Genomic DNA, 25,782 nt, shown 5'->3' on the forward strand with positions numbered 1-25,782 from the left:
TTTTCAGGGATGGCAAGTGGTGACTAGTGGGGAACATCGACTGTCTATTTCCCTCCATCGATGCTGCCTGACCTGCTGTGTTCCTCCAGTATTTTGTGTATTGCTCCAGATTCCAGCATCTACAGTCTCTTGTAACTAGTGAGGTACTGAAGGCATCAGTGCACGAACCTCAGCGATTCATCCCATGTATATCTGGATGAGGTAACAGACTATAATATTTAAAAGTTTGCCAGCAACACTAAACCGGGTAGGACTGTGAATTATGAGGAGGATGCAAAAAGGCTTCAAAGCACTTTTGATCACTCAAAATGACAGCTGCAGACAAAATTCTGACATTGCTCAACAGACTGGATGTGGGAGGATGTTTCCCTTGGCTGTGGTATCTAGAACAAGGGGTCACAGTATCAAGTTACAGGCTAAGAGATTTGGGACTTGCAGAATCCTATAATACAAATCAAGAAGGAGATGCATAAATTTCTAGACACAAAAGTCATCCAAGGGTATTGGGGAGAGTGCAAGAATATGGGATTGAGATGGAGGATCATGCTGAATCAGAATCAGACTTATTATCACTGACTTAGATGACATGAGATTTTTTGTTGTTAGGATGTTGTTGAGTGATGGAACAGGCTCAAAGGGCTGAATGGTTTCCTCCTGTTCCCATTTTCTGTGTTTCACAATAACTGTATCTGCAAACTTCTTAATTATAACCCCTACATTTAAGTCTCAATCTCTGGTAGGTACCATGAAAGGCAAGGGAACTAGTACTTAGCCTTCAAAAACCCACAGTGAAGAGCTGCCAAACTCTGGAAAACCCGTCAGCCATTACCCATTCCTTCCTGCCAGAGTCACTTTTGGATTCAGTGTTGCCTTCTTTCTAGTCTAGAGAGTTTTACTTTTCTCATCGCCTTGCCATTGGGGACTATTAAACATCCTGAATTCATGAATCAAGTGCGCTATCTTCATCAACATTCCTTGTTACCTTCTCAAAAATTTCACTCAGGTAGTCAGACACAACTTTCCCTTAAATCCATGCTAACTGATAAACAATTGCACAGAATTTTTCTTGGTAACTTTTTTCCACCAAAGTCAGGTTGGCTGACCCATAACTACACAGTTTATCCATCGTCCCCTTCTTTTCCCTAACAGTGATATGCTGGTGAATGTCAGAAGACAAGCTGAATTAATACAGATGCAGGGTTGCAAATTGGCTCAGGATCTAAGGTGTTGAGGTTACAAGCAGTGTGGTTTAGATTGAGATGCCAGTCGAGATGGGGATCATACTTGTGCTGGACAATTGAACTTCAGGATTTGTGGTGGGAGCCAAAAGTAGCAGCTTCAGTATCTCCTGTCTAACTGGAGAAAACCGTGGCACATTTACCCAAGTGTACGATACAGACAGCGTGATGGAGAGACAGGAAAGGGGAAAATGTGATGGAGGGATACAGCAGGGGGAGAGAGCTAGGGCAGATCAACCATGATCATATTGAATGGCGGGGCAGGCTTGAGCAGCCAAGTGGCCTACTCCTGCTCCTGTTTTCTTATGTTCTTTTGTTCCTGGTATCATCTGCAAGCCCATGTTTTGATGATGATAGCACCGAACAACAGCATGTAAACAAGGATACGTTCACAGAGAATAATGTCTGGCTTTGGTTGGCAGGGAATAACCCTTACTGGAGAAATTCAGAAAGGGCTTTTTGGGGATGATGAGCAAGTAGATGAAGAAAGGGTGAAAGCTGGCAAGATCCCAAGAGTAGAGTGATGAAAATAATTTAAATAAAAGACATATTTAGTAATGAAAAAGGATTGCGCATGTAGTACCTTTCATATCCATTCAGAACACCTCAAATAGTTTAACTGATGAAGTACTCAAGTGTTACGACTATTATAATGGAAATGCTGCATACACTGTAGCAAGCTGCCACACACACAAGATCATCTGGTTTTCTTTGGGCATGTCGACCGAGAAGAAAACAGTAATCATATCATCAGGGATAACATCTCTACTCTTCAAAATAATATGATGGGTTCCTTTACACGTACATCAGAGTGGAGGGACCAGGATTCTATATTTCACCTGAATGACAGCAGCATACGGCTGAACGGTCAACCTAGAGTTTCTGATCAACGATGATTCCAAGGATGTTTATGGTGGGGGATTTGGTGACAGTAATGCCATTCAGTGTCAAGGCTGGGTGGTTAGCCTCTCCCTTGTTGGTCACGATCATTGCCCAGTACTTGTGAGGCACAAGTGTACCTGTCATTTATAGCCCATGCCAGAACATTGCCCAGGCCTTGCTGCTTGCAGACATGGACTGCTTCATTTGTTGGAAGGAAAGTCATTATCGATGTAGCTGAAGATGGTTGGGTCTGGGAAATGCAGCGAGGGGCTCCTGGAGTTGCGATTGAAAGAAGTAGCGAGATCAGTGGAGATATGACATGCTCAGGAGTTCTCTACGATGGAGAGCCATCGTGTTTGACTGCAAGAGGAAAGGGAAAAGAAACGAACTTGAAGGGTTTTGCCCGCAGCAAAATGCAGACAGATCTGGAGCCCTCTGCAGTGCTGGGATGGGGTGGGGTGGAGTGAAGTGAGCAGGTGACATGGGTCTGGATCAGAATTCTGGAGAATAGCATGCTTGCCATTATATTTATGGTGATGTCTGGGTTTGGCTGTGGTCAGGCCTCAACACTAGTTTTAAAAAAAATTCCAATGAAATACAATTTTAGGTATTTGGACCCCAATAATGGCGATATACTTTTTCATCTCAGCTCTGAGGCAGAAGACCACAAATTCGCAAACTGCTCCAAAGCTCAGCACATAATTTCAGGCGATATCAGTGCAGTAGAGGGAGTGCTGCACCGAAGATGCCCTGCTACTCATGTTGCAACACCTCTCCCTGTTCACATGAATGTAAGAGATCTACCCCCCGACCCCCACTCAAGAACAAGTTCTTAAACCATTCATCAATTTATTGTTACAAAAAAATGGGCACCCTGTCAACATTGGTGGAATATGATGTATGAATATTGGCTACCACAATTACCAAACAACAGTGCCTGTGATGAAGAGTTCTGTTTTATGTGTGCTGGCACATCATATGGTTATGAAATGCATGCGTAATTACAAGCTTCTTTCTGTGATTGCACTTCTGTGATTCCATTTTCTTCTCTTCCCACACCCAGTGCAAGACACGCACTCTGTACAAGGGAGAAAGCACTGGGCATTCTGCCCAAAGGAGGGAAGTCCTGGTGCTCAGCACCTCTACCTCCCCACAGCACACCTCATATTGAAAGCAACTGCGTGGGAGGCAGGTGTTAGTAGCCATTATCGTAACGCATACCACCTCAAAAATAGCATTACAAATTAAAAGGAAACAAACTGCACTTAAACTCCCTTTGCAAAGCTCAGGATGTCTCTAAATGCTTACAATCAAAGACCTACTTTTGAAATGCAGACACTGTAGTAATGTCAGAAAGTGCAAGTCAATTTCCACACTGCAAGATCTCCCACATAACAAAGAGAGAATGAACATGTATTTGTTTTTCATGGGGTTTAGCAGATAAATATCGACCCTAACACCAGGTAGAACTCCCATGTGAAATAGTGCCAGGGGAATCTTTACATCCACCTGAGAGTGTAAGATGACACTTCTGAACCAAGGCACAGAATTGGAATGGCCAGGGTGACCTTAAACTGAAGTCAATGCAATGAAAAACGAGAGATTCAGGGTTCTCCCACTGAAAATCACTAAGGACAACATTTTCTGGTTTTACTAGTTTCTAATTGCACATGCAAATTCAGTTTATTGCATGCAAGAATTTAAATTTGATTGATTTTGAGCTTTAAGCAAATATATTCCATATAAATATATATAAACACAGGGATGGTTAGCGAATACTAGGGGACAGAGTGCCAATGAAACTTCCCCTTTTTCCACACAACTGTGCTCATAACCAATTCAGTACTTTATTCAAAGTCAAAGTCAAGTTTATTGTCATATGTACATGTATGTGCAGGTGCAATGAAAAACTTACTTGCAGCAGCATCACAGGCACATAGCATCAGATAAGCAGCATTCACAAATTAAACATAAATTAAACAATTATTACAAGAAAGAACACAATTAGAACAAAAAAGAACCGAAGTCCATTCGAGTGCAAAGCGATCAAAGTGGTCACGGTGTTGTTAAACTCTAGTGATTAAGGTTATGCCGGTTGGCTCAAGAACCGAAAGGTTGAAGGGAAGTAGCTGTTCTTGAACATGGTGGTGTGGGACTTCAAGTTTCTGTATCTCCTGCCCGATGGTAGCTGCAAGAAGATGGCATGGCCCAGATGGTGGGGATCTTTGATGATGCATGTTGCTTTAATGAGGCAAATGCCTCCTGTAGATACTACCAATGATGGGAAGGGATGCGCCTGTGATGTGTTGGGCTGAGTCCTCTATCCTCTGCAGCTTCTATTATTAAATTATTCAAATAATGTAGGACTCATTTGCATAATCCTACATGCTATCATACTTTAAACTATTCAAAACATGTCAATCTTGATAAAGTGTACAGACTGTATTTTATAGCACAAACTAGGAAACAATACATTTCATTAGAAACAGATCACAGATTATCAGAAAGTTTAAAAAAAAGATACTAATTGTTGAATATTTAATTCAGCAAGATTGGAGTATGAGATGTATACAAAACTTACCTCCAATAACTGGTTTAGTTTAATGGTGATCTACAAGAAATGCAAGCTACACAAATATTTCTTAGTACCCTTTCCAAATGTATACATCAGGGGAACTCAAGTTATACAGGAAGCATCTCGCAAGGATTTTTTAATGTTCCCTTTGTTTCCATCGATGGGACTGTAACATGAAACCACTAACTAAATTTCAACAGAGGAAGCAGTTCTCATCTAACTCACAGGCGGTATGTGTGGGAACTATTAATGAAACTGGGATTCAGCATCTTTTACTCTCTGGGGATTGCACAATGCACATCAGAACACATTGCAATCAATCCCTGTAACCAACCATTACATCAGTGCTGGCTAGTGAATGCCACATTACCACTACAGGATTAGTCTCAACATTCTAATTCACTTTTTATTGAACCCATCCCAAGGTTAAAACTACAGCACACAACAGAAACCAACTGTAAACAAATGTCTGCTTGCTTTACAAAACAGAACCATCAGCAAAAAAAGATTATCAAAGCAATAGGAAGGCACATTAGAGAATGAATTCCAAAATTCATTCAAGATGCATTTCACTTAGCATTCTCTCTCTAGCAAAACCCACTGAGCTGACCTGCACTTTTGGACTGAATCCTGCACTGTTGCAACCATACCAGCTGAAAAATACCTGGTCTCAAGTGGCAATGGACATGATAATTCAAAAGTTTCCAACAGATGCCCAAATCCACATTAATGTCTTTCCACTTCCCAAAAGTAAAGGTCCCTGAGAAAGAATGGAATCACTACCCTGTTTCCAACTGAGGGATGGCAGCCCTAAAAATAAAGGATCTCCAGAAGTATAAATAATTGGGATTAAAAACACACACACACACACACACGTCTCTCCATCAAGAGAGTGGCATCAGGGAATCTTCATTTGAATAAAATATTTCAGACTAAGCACAAATACAGTGTGTTTTTTTTCCATGAATACACATTGCCACGCACATCTGTTTCAAAACTTGGTGGGGACTTTGTTTATTGCAGTAAAATTGCCTGCTCTGCAGGACTTCCCTCGGGTATAAAATCTTAAATGAAAGGCACATGAGGAGCGATATCCTTACTTTTCTACCAAACAGCTTCATTACGTGCCTGGTGTTTAACCAGCACTGTGCTTCATATGATGGCTTTACCTTTGTGCTGTGGCACAACTGAAACATGTCTTTCCATCTGATTCTACCCTTCCACATGCCAATGCCCTCAAGTGTGGGAATGCCCACATACATAACTTCATTGATCATAATTGCCACTCTAACCTCACTACAACAATAGAAACAGTACACGTCGATGAGCATAAACGCAGTTGTGATTAATACCTCTGCAATCCACAAGCTAGTCACTAGGTTTTACCCGCTGCATTTGCAATTTGCATGCCACAGTCACAAAATCCCCATGGACCAAAAGCAAAATAATATTTTGAGTGTAAACAGGAATTTTAATTCACTCAGGACACTCTTTAAATTTTTTGACCTTTTATTTCCAGAGGCTGTTTACATGAGTGGAATGAATACCCAACTGCATAAATATTTCCATTTACATGAATTTCAATATATTTGGGAGAAACAAAAAAATCAGAGATAAAAGGTGCAGGTGCTGAGCCATGGAGACACAAGAGACTGCAGATGCTGGAACCTGGAGCAAAGAATAAACTGTTGGAGGAACTCAGTGGGTCAGGCAACATCTGAAGAGGCAAAGGGATGGTCGATGTCTCGACACCAGAGTTATTATGGGAGACACTCGGAATAATTAAGTGGCTGAAATTTTCAACTGCAACAATTATATTTTTTCTCCGAAAAGTTGTTGGGAGAGCACAAAGCAAAGGAGGTTGCTGCAAAGAAGTAAGCCCATGCTCATTCCAATTTCTGACACCAATAAATGCAACAAAGAGAGGGAAGACTGCACAAAAGGACAAAGTCAGGGATCTACACAGTACAAAGTGAATTTTTAGCACGGTGCAACATTTTAGCATGCTGCAAGCATTCAGGAATTTACCTGAAAGGAAGGAAAAAATGGAAAAGAACTACCAAAGACTGATGGTAAATAATACAACCCTTGAAGGCAACAGCAAATGACCTTCCGCCATGAGCTAACAATTCACTTATTTACTTACAGTAAATCAGCACTCGTTGCAATCACTTTGTGGAGTAAACTGCATGTTGTGCACCATCTGCAGTTTGAGTAGTCAATCACAATGGTGGTCACCACCTGGGAAACTGTGAGGAGTCATCATGGGCCCGCAAAATGATGAGAATGTGTGACCAGTTTGAACTGGCGCTGGGGCCCAAAATGAACGGTAGCAAATGCAAGGCTGTGTTCTTTGGAATGATCTTTTATTCCCTTCACCATTGGGTCTAATTATGTAAAGGTGCAAGGACTAGGGTTCAGAGGGGACGGGGTGAGCACCAAAAACCAGGAGGACAATGTTTTTTTTATTTTTTATTTTATTTACAGTGTGGTAACAGGCCCTTCTGGCCCAACGAGTCCACGCCGCCCATTTTAAACCCAAATTAACCTACCTGTACGTCTTTAGAACGTGGGAGGAAACCAGAGCACCCAGAGGAAACCCACGCAGACACAGGAGAACGTACAAACTCCTTACAGACAGCGACGGGAATCGAACCCCAATCACGGGCGCTGTAATAGCGCCGCGCTAACCACTACGCTACCATGCCGCCCTGTGGCCAATATGAGGTAGAGACTGAGGTTGTGGAAGCGATGCAATCCCCCAACTCTGGGAAAGGATCTGGTCATCAGGTGCAAGGTGCTCTCAGTGTTGTTGGACCCGGCAGGTGCGGCCCACACCCGTGTCTGTGCTGCACAGTCACCCGAGCTATCCAGAAGTGAAAATGGATCACACCCATAGAGACAGGATATCCAAACCTCCAGAGAATGAAGAGAATAACGTACCCACATGGCCCTCATTCTAAGGGCCACCTTTATGGGCTCTGCGTCAAGCCATGCAGAGAGATCGAGTACACAGCCAAGTGTCCCTACATGCCTTGGCTCCATCTGTCACCAGAGATGTGAAGGTCTGGCCACGTTACCATCCCTTGTAGAAATGTTTGTGCAGAAGAACACTTCTGACCACAAGTAAATCAGGCAGTGGTTAGCACAGGGTGTCCTCAGGACCCTGCAGGAAAAAGAGGTGGTGGATCCTGAGGGACAGTTCCCGAGCACACTGTCCATGTCATTTGGCAGCACACCTCTTCACCAGAAGCACCAAGACCTTGCTTGGCTGGCAGCGAGATGGGCTCTCCCCATCAGCAAGGTCTCAGTGGCATTGTACACTGCCCTCAAGGTGGCCATGCTGGGGATAAGTGTCATCCACCTCCTGCTGGGACACCCACTTAAGCAGAAGGTCTGGAAGGAGATGCAGTGGTCTTTGCCAAGGTTCACCCTGTATATTCATGTAACACAGGACCCTGGTCTACGAGTGCTTTAAGGGACATATGGAGTCAAACAGCAAACAGTACTGGAAAATGCTTTAAGTTTGCCGATCTTCCAGTGCGAGGAGCCATCGGAGACCAAATGCTGCACACGGACACATTCCAAAGCCCAGCACTGAAGCTTGCTGCAGCTACCACTAAGGCTCCTTGGGGAATGGAACCCAAGTTAAAACCCCTTGGACACATGGCTCATGGAATGTATGTGAAAGAACAACTGAAGTCATGCTGATGTGATGTAAATCTTGTAAGCAAATGGAATGATACACATGTTGCATTCACAGTACAAAATGTATGTACAATAAAATATATTTATAAATAAAATGGATTTTTGCAAGAGAGAAAAAAAACATGAAATGGGAGTAAAAACAAACCAAGACCCATGAACATTCTGTACCATCAATAACACTGGAAAACCTGCTGGACAGAAACTACAAGTTACCTAAATCCAAAAGCTCTTGCACAAACATTGAACAGTACAGCATTGAAACAGGCCCTTCAGCCCACAAGGTCTGTGCCAAACATAATGCCAAATTAAACTAAGTCACTTCTGCCTGTACGTGATCCATATCCCTCCATACCCTGCACATTCATGTGCCTATCTAAGAGCCTCTTAGACGCCACTATCCTAACTGCTTCCACCACTAACACTGGCAACTGTTCCAGGCACCCAACACTCTGTGTAAGAAAAAACATGCCCCAAACATCTCCCTTAAACTTTCCCCCTCTTACCTTACATACATGTCCTTTAGTATTTGACATTTCTACCCTGGGGGAGAAAATTCTTACATAACACTAAACAATATGGCTGGGATCGTTTCTGTATCAAGCCATTTCTGTGAATAGTGCACTCATTAAAGTAATCGATGGATACTGCAGGTTTCCTCATTTTAAACATCTAAACGTCGACATCAAGAGCAGATCAGATTAGATGTACAGTAAATCTCCCTGGCATTCTTTAACAATTGACAGCCTTAATCCCTAGTCATTGATGTGTATAATCCTCAAATAGACCATTCCACTAACTCAACCAGCCAATCATGTGGTTTTAGTAAAATGACCAATTTAGCAGCAATTAATGCTGAGTGTCCATGCCCAGTGGCTAGAGGGTGGAGTGCGAAAACATATCCCTTACAGAGCTCTTAAACCACTTTTAAATTACTCTCTGAAGTCAGGTTCCGGAAGTCTGTACTTCCATCAGTGAACTTTCCATATTCAAGCCTTTAAATCTGGTTTCCATGGGACCATCTAGAGGGTCATCAGTCCTCTGAAAGCAAAGTTAATGGCCAAAACATCAGATGGCACCTCCCAGGAGCTGACTCCTGAAATAAGACATTAAGAAGTCATAAAACCTCCATTATGAAAAAGAATGTGGCTTTCCCGTCAACACTCAGAACTTGAACCTGGTCACCCAGGTGGAAGAACAATGCATGAAATTACCCCCCTTCCAATTTCTTTGTGGACTGTTAACAAAAAGATAAAGAGCAATCACGATATTATGAAATAGCAGAGGTTTGAGGGGCTGAATGGCCTACTCCTGCTCAAATGCTCTTATAATGTCAGTCATGGTGACATTGTTCTTCTAAAGGAATCACAATACAGCACATGCACAGCGCAATCAGCCTCACCCACTGACCTTAGGGTGTGCCACTGCTAAGGACTTGGTACTTAGCAAGGCTAGTTTTTTTCAAATCATCTTGTGCACCTTCCCCTCAACAGAGGATTCATTGAAATTCATTCCCTTTCCTCAACTAGAATTCAAGGAATGTTCCTCATGTTGTGACTTGGCACTGTAAACATTGGGGAACTAGCGTGAGCAAATCCTCTGCAAATGGCTGACTGGAAGATATATCACTGTCAGCTTTTTTTTCTAAATCAATTAGGTAGCCCTGGGAAGATTTGCTGGGGCATTTCCTTACACGGCATAGCAATTATAAACCCTCACAACCAAAGGGGACAATAATCATAATTTCAACATGTCACTGAACCAGCCCAGGTACTGTGACCAACAGCTCAATTGTTCCCAAAATATTTAAAGCTACAGAAATGTAGTGATTTTTTTCCCCCGCCTATAATAGTTGTGACAGTATGTTGAAATAATATAGACACCTTCTCTGTGCAAACTGATAGTTACAGGATTGCACAATTCATTTTCCAAAAACGTTACAACAAAATTCTGCAGACATGCATTTGAGCATAGTGACAGGCAATTAAACTTGTAATGGGAAGGAGGCACCTCCAAAAACATCCCCAGTGAGACCAACGTTGGTGTAAGACCAGGATTCAGCCAGATTTACCAAGTGGATGATTCACCTTGACTTCCAACTCAGATTCCCACTTTCAGTGTCCAGCCACTTGAGCCCATGTACTATCAAGAAACTGCTGAGTGCTCCGAAAGGCTATAGGATTCAACAACAACCCAGCTAAATCACTAAAGAGTTACACACCAGAACTAGTCCTGCCTCAAACTAAGCTGTGTGGTGGAGCTTTTTTGCATCAACCTCACAATGTGGGTTATGTCCCATCCACAAAAAGCAGGGCAAATCCAGTACAGTTATCAGTTTGCACTCAACCTTCAGTACTGTGATAGAAGATGCTGCCAACGGTGATATCTCTAATTGGCTTATAGATACCCAGTTAGGGTTTTGCCAGGATCACTCAGCTCCAGACCTCCTCAGCTTTGGTCCAAACAAGGACAAGGCAACCAAATACAAGAGCTGAGGAAACAGTGATATCAAAGCAACCAATGACCAAGCGTGCAAGGGGCGTCACTGCAATGCAGCAGGTAGTGCTGCTGCCTCCCAGCTCCAGCAGCCTGGGTTCAATCCCGACCTCTGGTGCTGTCTGTATGGAGACTGGCATTCTCCTCGTGACTGCGACTACTCCTAGTTCCTCCCACATCCCAAAAATGTGTTAGTAGATTAACTGGCTACTGTAGATCATCCCTTTATGCAGGTCATTCTCTCTTCTCTCCTCTTCTCTTCCATCAGGTAGAAGATACAGGAGCCTGAGGGCACGTACCACCAGAAAGGACAGCTTCTACCCCACTGTATAAGGGAACCGTTCAATAGTCTTATGACAATGAGATGGACTATTACCTCACGATCTACCTTGTTGTAACCTTGCACCTTATTGCACTGCACTTTCTCTGTAGCTGTGACATTTTACTCTGTACTGTTATTGTTTTTACCTGTACTACATCAATGCACTCTGTACTAACTCAATGTAACTGCACCGTGTAATGAATTGACCTGTACGATCGGTATGCAAGACAAGTTTTTCACTGTACCTCAGTACAAGTGACAATAATAAACCAATACCAATAAAGTGGCAAAAGAATCGAAGGGGAGCTGATGGGCACATGAGAGAATATGGGTAGCAGGGGAATAAAATGGGAGGAATGGGATTACGCTGAGAACTGGCAAAATGATGGATGAAATCGCCTCCTATGTTGTAAGGAAACTGAAAGTACGGCCACTGGGAATGAAGGGGAATGCACTCCGGTTGTTGGGGTTATACTCACACAATGGGAGATGATTGTAGTCGATGGAGGTCAATCATCCCAGACCAAGCATATCCTTGTAGGAATTCCTCAGGGCAGCACCTGAGGCCAAACCATCTTCTGTTGTTTCAATGACCATCTGTTCATTATTAAGTTCAAAACGGGGATGTTCACGGATAAATGCAAAATGCACATTTCTCATGGCAACCTCTCGTATCACGAAAATCCGTGTCACTTGCAATAAGATTAAAACAATGATCAGGCCTGCACCGTTAAGGGGCAAGAAAATGCCAGGCACGTGTCTCCATCTACCCGGCATTGAATGTCAATACCTCACCATCAACATTCAGAGGATCAGTAGCCCTATTCTGGGCAACACAGTGGTGCAGCCAGTAGAGCTGCTGCCTCACAACAACAGCAACCTAGTTCAATCCTGACCTCAGGTGCTGTGGTGTGTGGAGTTTACACATTCTCCGTGACCATGTGGGTTTCTAACAAGTGCTCCTTCCACATCCAAAGACATGCGAGTTGGGAGGTTAATAGGCCATTATAAATTGCCCCTAGTGTAGGGGAGAGTTGATGGGAATGTGGGATTGGTGTAAATGGGCATTTGATGGCTGGCGCAGACTCACTGGGCCAGAAGGCCTGCTTCTGGACAACCCATTTGAATACTAGGATATGAAAACAAATCAGAGGCCGAGTATCCTGCATCGATTAACTCACCTCCTGATACCACAAAACCTTTCCATCACTGATGCAACATCATTGCTGCCATTTTTTGCCATGGCTCATGTGAATTGGTCCAAAACCTAGAGTTTCCATCAGTTCCACTGTCAAATATCCAACTGGGAATAATTTCTATACTGCTGCAATGACCACACACATTAACCCACCCCAGAGCAAATTTCAAATGATTGCATTCTCTTTACAAGAAATGCTTCAGCACGTTTTGTATTGCAAGAGAATGACCTTCTAGTGTATTGTCTATGGCAAGACACCAACTTTCAGATCTCATGCCAATGGCAGACCTACATCACTATGAAACAAGCATCATTCCTTAATAATCCTGCTAAATTGTTGGGTCTTTTAAGCAAGAGAAGCACATTTCAAAAATTCACTGGTAAGCTGAGTCTTAGCCAGATACTTCTTACAGTTGTTAAACTTCCTTACGGTTTTCTGTTGAAAACACTTGCAAAATATCATGCTCTTTTCATCATTCCTTTCCATTATTCCACTTAACATTTTTCAACATTAATAAGTCATCCATCCTTTCTGTCACACAATGGTATTGTGAAGAGCCGCTTGTAAAAGAACCCTCGTGGGTGCATTTCCAGTTCAGACCAAAGCAGCATAAACAAACAGCCCTGAGATTATCATTTTTAACTGAGAACATTGCACTTCATCAGATACCACTTCCCACTTTTATGGTCCAACCCTGTTCTTGCTTTTAGACACCCTTATGAAATAAGAGTACCATATTAAGTTACTGTGAAGGATGAACGGAATTGTGCTTTACATAATACACAATGCTCTGCTTCAGCTCCATTCCTAGTTTGTGCTTCAGAATTGTCTTCAGAGGGTAGGCATATTAGTGAATAGGTATCAGCACATCATGTCCACATTTTATACAAGATACTTTGATCCCCTAATCACCTCAATTCCTGTCAGGATGATGGTGCAAGATGTGTAATATTGCACCAGGAAACTACAGTAATTAACCACATGACTGCACTTAATCCAGGTCAAAGTAAAACAAAAACCACTAATACCGGAAACCAGAATATACAAAGTATAACTCAGCAGCTGAAAGAGTAATTGATTAAACAAATTACATCACCTTTCTCTTTTTAGACAATGAATGACAATATGTTTATCGAATCAAAATATTCATTCCCCTCATATTATTTGCTGTTTCAATTTAAATGCTGTGATTAATGAAAACAAATCGGTATTTCCAAAATCATCTTAATCAAAGCTGTCACTCAGCTCCACCCCAGCCCTACATCCCACCCAAGAAAGCAAAATATCAGAGCAATTACATTTGGCTCCCTGGTTGTTAAAACCCTGGCTATTTAAGGCTAATACAGTAATATAATAAATGAAAATGATTCATTTCTGCTATATATAGAGCCCACATCCCCAACAACAGTAAACTATGCATCATTAACAACACTAAGATCTTAGATAAAGAAAAAAATTCAACGAAAAGTAGAAAACATTGACAAATGATGTAAAGGTAGTACAATCATCCATTCCCAAACAAAGCCCAGTTTTACATTTAAAAGGATTGGAGGATTTTAGTCTGATTCCAGATGGCACAAAAATTCCTTCAAGCCAGTGTTGGTGAATCAAGAACATCATTCATTGATTTGGGGGGGGGGGGGGGGGGAACACGTTTGAAGTTTTCTTAAAAGACGAAAGTATAGAACAGCGTCCTCTGCCTGAGTTAAATGGAATCACGTTAATTTACATGCCACCGTTCCTAATACTTTGCAACAATTACTCTAAACCAATTGTATAATCTGTCCCTCCAGTGCCCATGAAAGAAAGGGCCAAGGGGGTCAGTTCGAGGGCAAACTCATTCTTAGTGACTGCAGACAATTTAAACATCAACAGCCACAGGGCAAGAACAAGGGGCAATTAATGACACGCAACAGGGTCAGGGGAATTCTGTTACTGCAGTTTGACACAACCAGTGCACAACACCCCACTGGCAGTTGTAGCATCAGGTGGAAAAGACTTCATGGACAAACTAGGAAGCAGCATGTGGGAGTTTCATCAGATGGCCAGTGCCAGCTCGTAGAGTCCATCTCCACAATGGCACCCTGAAAACATTCTACTCTTAGCCCCTGCATCTCACCATGCAGCCCTCGCCACACATCCATCCCTGCCTCAACACTCCAACCCACCCACATGCCATCCAACTTATCAATAATAAGCCCATCCACACTTCCCGGAGTTTAAGGACCCACATCTGTCCCACCCACCCATTCCCAGGTCTCCAAATTCCTCCACCCACCCATGCAATCCCGGGATCTTGCAATCCCCTCCCCCTCTCCCACCCAATCGCTGGGTCTCCAAATTCCCATCTCCCAACCACGCACCCACCCCACATTCCCAATCACGGGAGTTCCATCCCTCCACGTTCCCCCAATGACAAACACAACTCCACGGCCACTAGGGTCCTCCCCCTGTCCCTGTCCCTGTCCCGGGACGCGGCCCCGGCCCCGGCCCCGGCCCCGGCCCCGGCCCCAGCGCCAGCGCCCTACCGTGCACGGTGCGAGTGCCGCCGCTCCCGGGCCGGTCCGACCAGTCTGCGCGCGCGCGCCCTCCCTCCAGCTCGCGATCCCGGAGAGCCGACCTGGGAACGGCGTGACGTCACTGCGGCGGGGCGGAGAGACCGGCGACCAGGCAACGGCTGGAGCCCCGCCTCCTGCCCGCTGGCCCCGCCCCACGCAGTTTGACCACGCCCCCTCGCGTTCTGGCCCCGCCCCGGTGTTCCTCGGTCACGCCCACTAACACTGTGGCCCCGCCCACCACTGTGGCCCCGCCCCTTTGCTCTCTGGCTCCGCCTGCCATGGAATAGTCTGGGAGAGAAGGAAGGAATGGCGCTGCTGCTGGAGGGCTGCACCAGGCTTCACAACCGCTGAGGTAAGGCAGCAGACAGAGCATGCATGGGAAGATTCCACACACAAGGGAGATTGGCTCCATCCTTCCTGCCCTGGTCCAGTCCCTTCCCGTCTACAGCTCTGATACCTCTGATGCCCTCCGCCACTTCAACGGTTCCTCTTCTCTCCCACTCGAGTTACATGGAGAGGTTTGGCAGGCTCAGACTTCACTGTTTGGAGCATAGGATAATGAGGGGTGACCTTACAGAGATGTATAAAATCATGGAGGTGTAGATAAGGTGAGTGCATTCAGTCTTTCTCCCAGGTTTGGGGGAATCAATGACAAGAGGGCAAAGGTTTAAGGTGAGAGGGGAGAGGTTTAATAGGGACCTGAGGGGCAACTTTTTCACCCAGAGGGTGGTCAGTACATGGAATGAGCTGTCAGAGGTACATGAATAACATTTAAAAGACATTAAAATACAAGTACGTTTGAGAGAAAAGGTTCAGAAGGATATGGGCCAAAAACAGTCAAATGGGACTAGCTTAGATGGGTATTTTGTCAGCACGGATGAGTTGGGCTGAAGGGCCAGTTTCTATGCTGTATAACTCTATGAGTCTGCCTGGCTCAGTGTGGGATGCATTTCCATCCTATTCAAGCCCCCTCCCTCGACTCTTATTCTGACTAACACTATGATGCTGGAGGAACTCAGCAGGCCAGGCAGCATCCATGGAGAAAAGCAGGCAATCAACATTTTGGTGAAATGTCCAATACAAGCTCATGGACACCCATGGCTATCTTGACTACAACTCCTCCCACCCTGCTACCCATAAGGCCTTCATTCCATCTCTGTTGTATCTGCTGTGATTATGTGATTTTCCAGGTAAGTAGCTCTGAGGGGTCTTCCTTTTTCCAGAACCACAACCACCCCCCTCTCCCATACTTGACAGAACCCTTGACCAGGTCTCCTCTATTTCCTGCACCTCTGCTCTTATCCCCTCTCAGCCAAAGCAAGAGGCTGTTGTCTTTTCCCCTGGTCCTCACCTCCACCCACCCACCCACCCAGGTTCCACATTCATTTGATCATTCTGAACAAATTTGGCCACCTTCAGAGATTCCATCACCAAAGACATGGAAGGGTCCATCTTCCCCGCCTCTCCCTTTCAAGCATTCTGAAGGAACCATTTCCTTCTCCCTGGTCCACTGTTTCCTCTGTCCACTCCCCTTCTCACAGCAGTTTCCCATGCAAATGCAAGAGGCTGCAACACCAGCCTTTTTTACCTGTTTCCTTCCCACTATCCAAACAGTTCTTCCAAGTGAAGCACTGATTCCCTTGGTTTTCAGTTGTATTGTACTTGGTACTCACCATGTGGTCTCCTCAGCATAGGGAAGCCAGGCACAGATTGAGTGATCAGTTTGTGGTATACCTCCACTTAGTCTGCAGGGGTGACCCTGAGCTCCCAGATCAGATCACTTTATTGTCATATACACCAGGACGCAATGAAATTTCTTGATCATGTGAAGTTCACAGAGAGTAAACATATACATGGTAATAATAAAATACCACAATAATGGCAACAATGGGTGCAAAACAATGGAATGGGGAAAGTATAGTAGTGAAAACTGAAGTAGTGCAAAAAGAAATGCTGAAGTGACAATATTGGAAAAGGTAGAATTGAGAGACAGAGAACGTGGCAGCACCACCGGGAAGGGGATGTGGAGGAGGTGATGGTTCAGAAATTTGACAGCAGTGGGGAAGGAAGCTGTACTGAGTCGTCTGGGCTTTCAAAGCTCCTGTATCTTCTCCCAGAAGACAGAAGAGAGGAAAGGGAATGGCCAGGGTGGCAGACATCCTGGCGATATCATTAGCCTTCCTGATGCAATGCACCATGAAGATGCGACAGGATGGAAGGAAGTGGTGAGACTGTGATGAACTGGGACTGTCACTTTAATTCTCCATCCCACTCTGACACATACTGCTGGTGCTGCCTCACTGTTCCAATGAGTCCTAAACTCAGCGTGACGAATAAACACTGCATTTTTGTGTCAGCACATTGTTGAATTCTGAAACCTGGACTCAGCACCTCTCTTTGCCACTGGATCCTTGACTTCCTGACCTACAGACCACAATCAGTAAAGATAGGCAACAACACCTCCGGCATGATTGTTCTCAACACTGGTTGTCGCAGAAGACTGTGTCCTCAGCCCCTACATTCACGACTGCATGGCCAGATTCTGCTCCAACTCCATCCACAAGTTTGCAGATGATACCACCATATGTGGGCCGTATCTTAAATAATGATGAGTCGGAGTACAGGAAGGAGAGAGAGACCCTAGTGTTGTGGTGTCATGACAACAACCTTTCCCTCAATATCAGCAAAACAATTAGAGCTGGTCATTGACAACAGTGCTGAGGTCACAAGTGTTAAGAGCTTCAAGTTCCTGGGAGTGAATATTACCGATTAGCATATCCTGGTCCAACCACGGAGATGCCACAGCCAAGAAGCTCACCAGCACCTCTACTTCCTCAGGAGGCTAAAGAAATTTGGTGCATCCCCTTTGACCCTCACCAATTTTTATCGATGCACCATAAAAAGCATCCTATCCGGATGTACCACGGCTTGGTATGGCAACTGCTCTGCCTGTGAGCACAAGAAATTGCAGAAGAGTTGTGGACATAGCTCAGCACATCACGGAAACCAGCCTCCCCTCCATGGACTCTCTCTATACTTCTCGCTGCCTCGGTTTAAAGCAGCCAGCATAATCAAAGACCCCACCCACCCCGGACATTTTCCCATCAGGCAGAAGATACAAAAGCCTGAAAGCACATACCACCAGGCCTCAAGGACAGCTTCTATCCCGCTGTTGGAAGACTATTGAACGGTTCCCTAGTACGATGAAATGGATTCTTGACCTCACAATCTACCTGATTATGACCTACACCTTATTGTCTGCCTGCACTTTCTCTGTAATTGTAACACTTAATTCTGCGTTCTGTTATTGTTTTACCTTGTACTACCTCAATGCACTATGTAATGAGCTGTATGAACGGTGTGCAAGACAAAGTTTTTCACTGTACTTCGGTACAAGTGACAATCATAAACAGTTTACCAAATTTACCAATGAATTCAACATTGAGAGCCGAGAGCTGCCACCTCAGATAACCTTATTTGTTCTGTTTGACCAGTCCTCTGCAAAGTTGTCCATCTGTAATATTAACTCAGTAGTTTTTCTCTCCACAGATACTGATCCCTGATCCGCTGGCATTTCCAGCATTCTCCTTTTGATTTCAGGTCTCAGCAACGGCATTCCACAGCTTTACGTGTCCCCTTGCTTCTTTCTCTCTAACTTTCCTGATTGATCTATTTAACCAAAGGGCTCCATAAACATCAGGATCACATTGAGAAGCCTGGCCTCACTTTATAGAGATATTTCCTTGTCCTATCCATCCTCTCCCACTCTCTTTGCAACTTAAATTTTTGGTAGCACTAGGAAATACACCATGAATGGTAAGGTCTTGAGTAGTATCGAAGAACAGAGGGACCTAGGCGTACAAGTTCATAGTTCCTTGAAGATGGCAATGCATGTGGACAACGTGACTAGGAAGAAGGAATATGTGATACTGACCTTCATTATTCGGGGCATTGAATACAGAAGTAGGGAGTTTATGCTCCAACTTTATAAACACATTGGTAGACTCAGGTGGAGCACTGCGTGCAGTTCTAGTCACCAAGGTGTAGGAAGGATGTGATGGTGGTGGAGAGGGTACAGAGGAGATTCACCAGGATGTTGCCTGGGGTGGGCATTTCAGTTTTGACAAGACAGGAGAAATTAAGTCTTTTCTCCCTGGAGCAGAGAAGGTTAAGAAGGGATACAATTGACGTGTGTAAATTTGAGGGGGAGACTGCAGGAAACTTTTCTCTATGTCAGAGCTAGATAAAACTAGAGGGCATAGGTTTAGGGTAAGAGATTTGGGGAGGGGATTTTCTTCACCCTGAGAGTGGTGAGTACCTGGAACACACTGGCGGGGAGAGTGGTTGAAGCTGGGTTGCTGACAGAATTTAAGGGGTGTCTAGATCAACACTATGATCAATCTAGATCAATACAGGGCTATGGGTCAAGTGCTGGGAGACAGGATTAATACACAAGGTGTACCCACTTGGTCAGCATGGACAAGTTGGGCTGAATGGTTTGTTTCCATGCTGTACAGTTCTGTGATTCTATCAAAACTAACCTGTTTTCTCTTTTCCCTGTTCTGATGAAGGTCTTGACCTGAAATGTTAATTCCCCACCGAAATCACACAACTAGGGCTGTGGATAGGGCTTTAAACTAAATAGTAGGGGGAGTGGGTTTCAACAGACTGGAAAAGTATTGATAAAGTAAAAGGGAAGGAGAGTGCAGGAGAGGTTACTGAAGTCTCCAGTATAAAGAATAAGACAGAGTTTAGAAAGGGATAAGAATTTAACTTCAGGCAACATGGAGGTAAATTGAGAAGAAGGGTGGTGAAGACTGAAGGTGTTATATTTGAATGCATGTAGCATACGAGAAAAGGTAGATGAGCTCATAGCGCAGTTAGAAATCGGCAGGAATGATCGTTGTGGGCATCACAGAGTCATGTTGAAAGAAGATCACAGCTGGGAGCTAAACATCCAAGGATACACATCCTATCAAAAAGATAGGCAGGTGGGCAGAGGGGGTGGGGTGGCTCTGTTTGTAAAAAAAATGAAATCAGCTATATAGGTCCCTGGTCAGACCCCACTTGGAGTACTGTGCTCAGTTCTGGTTGCCTCACTACAGGAAAGATGTGGAAGCCATAGGGAGGGTGCAGAGGAGATTTACAAGGATGCTGCCTGGAATGCGGAGCATGCCTTATGAAAGCAGGTTGAGGGAACTCGGCCTTTTCTCCTTGGAGAGACGGAGGATGAGGGGGGACCTGACTGAGGTGTATAAGGTGATGAGAGGTATTTATCGGGTAGATAGTCAGAGGCTTTTCCCCAGGGCTGAATTGGTGGCCACAAGAGGACAAAGGTTTTAAGGTGCTGGGGAGTAGATATAGAGGAGATGTCAGGGGTAAGTTTTTTTCACTCAGAGAGTGGTGAGTGCGTGGAATGGGCTGCCGGAAACGGTGGTGGAGGCTGATACGATAGGGTCTTTCAAGACACTGTTGGATAGGTACATGGAGCTGAGTAAAATAGAGGGCTATGGGTAAGCCTAGTAATTTCTAGGGTAGGGACATGTTTGGCACAGCTTTGTGGGCCGAAGGACCTGAATTGTGCTGTAGGTTTTCTATGTTTCTATGTTTCTATCAAATCCTTAGAAAGTGACATAAGATCAGAAGATGTAGAAATCCTTGTGGGTAGAGTAAGAAATTGCAAGGGTAAAAAGACCCTGATGGGAATATCTACAGGCCTCCGAATAGTAGCCAGGATGTGTGGTATAAATTACAACAGGAGACAGAAAAGGCATGTAAGAGAGGCAATGTTACAGTGGTCACGGGGGATTTCAATATGCAGGTAGATTGGGAAAATTCAGGCTGGTACTGGATCCCAAGAGAAGGAATTTGTAGAATGTCTACAAGATGGCTTTTTAGAGCAGCTTGTGGTCAAGCCCACTAAGGAAAAGGCAATTCTGGATTTTGGTGTTGTGCAATGAACCAGATTTGATTAGGGAACTTAAGGTAAAGGAACCCTTAGGAGGCAGTGGTTCATAATATGATAGAATTCACCCTGCAGTTTGAGAGGAAGAGCTGAAATCGAACATATTGGTATTACGGTTGAGTAAAGGTAACTACAGAGCATGAGAGAGGAGCTGGCCAAAGTTGATTGGAAGGGGACCCTTGCAGTGATGACCAGAGAGCAGCAATGACGGGAGTTTCTGGGAGTAATTTAGAAGATGCAGGATCAGTTCATCCCAAAGAAGCAGCAGCATTCTAAAGGGAGGATGAGTCAACTGTGGCTGACAAGGGAAGTCAAAGGCAGCATAAAAGCAGAAGAGGCCATACAATATTGCAGAAATTAGTGGGAAGCTAGAGGATTGGGAAGCTTTTTAAAAACCAACAGAAGGCAATTAAAAAAACAATAAGGGGAGAACACATGAAATATGGAGGTAAGCTGGCCAATAATATAAAAGAGGATACCAAAAGTTTTTTTCAGATACATAAAGAGTAAAAGAGCAGCAAGAGTGGACATTGGACCACTGGAAAATTATGCTGGGGAGGTAGAAATGGCAGATGAACTGAATAAGTATTTTGTGGCAGTCTTCACTGTGGAAGACACCAGCAATATGCCAGAAATTCAAGAGAGTCAGGGGCAGAAGTGAGTGCAATCGCTATGAATAAGGACAGGGTGTTTGGGAAGCTGAAAGGTCTGAAGGCAGATAATTCACCTGGGACCGGATGGACTACACCCCGGGGTTCTGAAAGAGGTAGCTGAAGAGATTGTGGAGGCCATTAGTAGTGATCTTTGAAGAATCACTGGAGTCAGGAATGGTTCCGGAGGACTGGAAAATCACAAATGTCACTCCACTCTTTAAGAAGGGAGGGAAGCAAAAGACAGGAAATTATAGGCCTGTTAGCCTGACTTCAGTAGCTGATAAGATGTTAGAGTCCATTATTAAGGATGAGGTTTCGGGGTATTTGGAAACTCATGATAAAATAGGCCGAAGTCAGCATGGTTTCCTTAAGGGGAGATCTTGCCTGACAAATCTTTGAGGAAGTAACAGGCAGGATAGACAAAGAGTCAGTGGATGTCGTTTTCTTAGATTTTCAGAACACCTTTGACAAGGTGCCACACATGAGGCTGCTAAACAAGATAAGAGCCATGGTATTACAGGAAAGGTACTAGCATGGATAGAAGATTGGCTGACTGACAGAAGGCAAAGAGTGGGAATAAAGGGGCCTTTTCTTGTTGGCTGCCAGTGACTAGTGGTGTTCCCCAGGGGTCAGCGTCAGGTCTGTTACTTTTCACATTATATGTTAATGATTTGGATGACAGAATTGACAGCTTTGTGGCCAAATTTGCGGATGATACAAATATAAGTTGAGGGCAGGAAGTGTTGAGGAAGCAGGGAGTCTGCAGAAGGACTTAGACAGGTTGGGAGAATGGGCAAAGAAGTGGCAGATGGACTACAGTGTAGGGAAGTGTACGGCCGTGCACTTTGATAAAGACACAGACCATTTTTAAATGGGGGAGCGAATTCAGAAATCAGAGGTGCAAAGGGACTTGAGAGTCCTAGTGCAGGATTCCCTAAAGGTTAACTTGCAGGTTGAGTGGGTAGTAAGGAAGGCAAATGCCTTTCATTTTGAGAGGACTAGAATATAAAGCAAGGATGTAATGCTGAGGCTTTATAAGGTGTTGGTCAGACCACATTTGGAGTATGTGAGCAGTTTTGGATTGTGAGCAGCATTGGAGAAGATCCAGAGTAGGTTCGCAAGAATGATCCTGGGAATGAAAGGGTTACCACATGAAAAGAATTTGATGGCTCTGGGCCTGTACTCACTGGAGGTTAGAAGAATGAGGGGAGATCTCAATTGAAGCTACGGAATATTGAAAGGCCTGGGTAGAGTGGATGTGGAGAGAATGTTTCCAGTAGTGGGAGAGTCTAGGACCAGAGGGCACAGCCCTCAGAATAGAAGGATGTCCCTTTAGAGCAGAGATGAGGAGGAATTTCTTTAGCCAGAGGGTGGTGAATCTGTGGAATTCATTGCCACAGACGGCTGTGGAGGCCAAGTCCTTGGGTATATTCAAACCAGAGGTTGATAGGTTCTTGATTAGTAAGGGTGTCAAGGTACAGGGAAAAGGCAGGAGAATGGGGTTGAGAGGGAAAAATAAATTTAGCAACGATTCAAATGGCGGAGAAAACTCAAAGGGCCGAATAACCTACAGTAATTCTGCTCCTTATGTCTTATGCCGTCTGACCCTGCTGAGCGTTTCCAGCATTTTCTTTTTTTTGTGAACAACATGATGATGACTGGTTAACTTTTTTTCATTGATGTTATTTGGAGGATAAATATGGCCAAGATACCCCTGCTTTGCCATGGGATATGAAACATTTACTACCACACATCAGGAGATCATTGGCCCATCACGTCTATGCCAGTCCAGAAAATGTCTCCAGCTTAATCCTACCTTCATAGCCCAGCAGGTCATGGCTCTTCAAATACAAATCCAAGTTGTGTTTAAATATGTGAGATGCAACTCAAGAAGTTCAACACTGTCACTGGGGAATAATGCATCTGAAGAAGTGTAATGTGTTCTCTAAACTGATATTCCTATGTCATAATACATTCAATAATAATGGGAGAAATGCAGTACATTCATTAACATTACTGAGAGCAGGACAATGCATTCATGTTGTTAATAGGAGCGGCTTGTTTTTATTTTTTATAACATTGTCAATGCCAGTGGGAACATTCCATCAGAGTGTGTGTAATGCATTGTATCCTCTGACTAGATCACAGAGACAAGCAATGAATACCATTCTATAACAACGTCATAGGGTGTGGTACATACATTCTTACATGAAGAAAACAACCCTTCCCACCAGAGGACATCTTCAAGAAGCAGTGCCTCAAGGTGGCAACATCCATCATTAAAGACTCTCACCATCTGGGATATGCCCTCTTCTCATTACTACCATCAGGGAGGGAGGCCTGAAGACCCAAACTTTTAGGAACAGCTTCTTCTCCTATGCCATCCGATTTCTGAACAGTCTATGAACCCTACTTTGTTATTCCTGTTTTGCACTCTTATTTGCAACTTTATAGAAATTTTTATGTCTTGCACTGTTACTGCTGGCCACAAAACAACAAATTTCATGACATATGTCAGTGATAATAACCTGATTCTGATAATGGAGAAAGCAAACAGATTGGATGAATCCTTTGCAAAACTCCCCCCATTCAGTCCACAAGATTGGCTCAGAGCTTCCTGTTGTCTGAAACTTTAATTCTCCATCCTCCTCATCTTTGGCCTCCTACATTGTTCCAGTGAAGCCCAGTGTACTTCAAGGAGCAGCACCCTATCTTCCATCCAGACATGTTACATCTCTCAGAGCACAACACTGAATACAACACTTCCAGAAAGGAGCCCTTTGTGTGTCAGAATTGACCAGTTTTCGAAGGATATCTACCTATAACATTAACTCACATTTTCTTCCTCCACAAATGTTACCTGATCTGATGAGCATTTCCAACATTCTTTATTTCAGATTTTCCCACAACTGCAGTGATCTGCATTGCAGTTTCAGCTTGGGTTTGTCTTGTTCTCCAACTCTCATTTACTTTCCTCTATTTGCAGTCATCCAGACAGGTAATTAACTAATTCAGATAGGACCAAAAGTCTCCCTATCATAGACATTCCCTCGGTTATCTCCATTTATAAGCAATGGTGGAGATAACACTATGGGAGGTGGTAACCACTATTGGAACTATAATGACAGGAATAGGGGGCTACAATAATACTTTACTGCAATAAACATCTTTCACTAAACCTTCCTTCAATGTTGTTATGATTGTAATAGCATCACCAATGTATCTACACAATTTGCATCAGTGATACGGTGCTTTATTAAATCCTATTTATTTGAAATCCTATTTGTTTCACAGATTTGGACTTTACTCAGAGTGTAGGAGACTGCTGGGGTGATCCCACTGAGGTGTACAAAATCAGGAGGGACATAGATAGGGTAAATGCATGGAGTCTTTTTCTCCCCAGAGTTAGGAATAGGTTTAAGATGAGAAGGGAAAGATTTAAAGGGAACCTGAGGAGGTGCCAGAGGAAGTGGTTGAGGCAGGTACAACATCAACATTTAAAAGACACTTGGACAGACACATGGATAGGAAAGGTTTGGAGGGATATGGATCAAACACTGGCAAATGGGACGAATTTAGGTGGACATCTTGGTCGGTATGGACAAGTTGGGTCGAAGGATGTGTTTCAGTGAATTACGACTCCGTGATAGAAAAATTATGCGGAGACAATAAGCAACTATGAAATTAATGGACAAATTAACAATTGCAAGATGGTTAAAAATTGTTAATCTATATGGCCATTTATTATAACCAATATTTATGTAAACCAAGAGATAGCAAAACTAGACTCAATTTTTCCTGGCCTTTGCCACTTTGATGAAATTAGGTAGAAGTGTAATGCAAGCTAAACTGCATTAGGTAATAGTAAAGAAACAACCAACAAATGTCCACCTGGGCTTCATGCATTTTTTAAACTGTGTGGAAATCTAAGCTTATTCATAGCATTTATTTTGCTGTTATTCTATCCAGCCATGAAAGACAACACAGCAGGTAATTTTAATTAGGTGGTCACTTGATACCTGTGTACTGTACCACAATGCTTTCAAAATAAAATCATTATGGAGTTATCTGCCAATATGCTTGCAAGATTACCTGTACTCTGTCAGGAAAGCATAAAAAGAGTTGTTCACGTTTTATTAAATCCTATTTATTTGTAATTAAAGTGTAATTAGTCTGCACTAGCTGCATT

The 25,782-nt window shown here is 43.7% G+C and overlaps 1 protein-coding gene across 1 annotated transcript in view; it reads right to left on the minus strand.

Annotated features, from left to right (window-relative positions):
• Positions 1-15,064, minus strand: part of myo6a (myosin VIa) — a 244,455-nt gene extending 229,391 nt beyond the window's left edge. The window contains 1 exon segment of the mRNA XM_052011416.1: positions 14,946-15,064. The gene's annotated coding sequence lies outside the window, so the exon portion shown is untranslated.
• Between the last annotated feature and the right edge of the window lie 10,718 nt (positions 15,065-25,782).

Source organism: Pristis pectinata, chromosome 3, assembly GCF_009764475.1.
Source record: "Pristis pectinata isolate sPriPec2 chromosome 3, sPriPec2.1.pri, whole genome shotgun sequence".
Taxonomy (NCBI): domain Eukaryota; kingdom Metazoa; phylum Chordata; class Chondrichthyes; order Rhinopristiformes; family Pristidae; genus Pristis; species Pristis pectinata.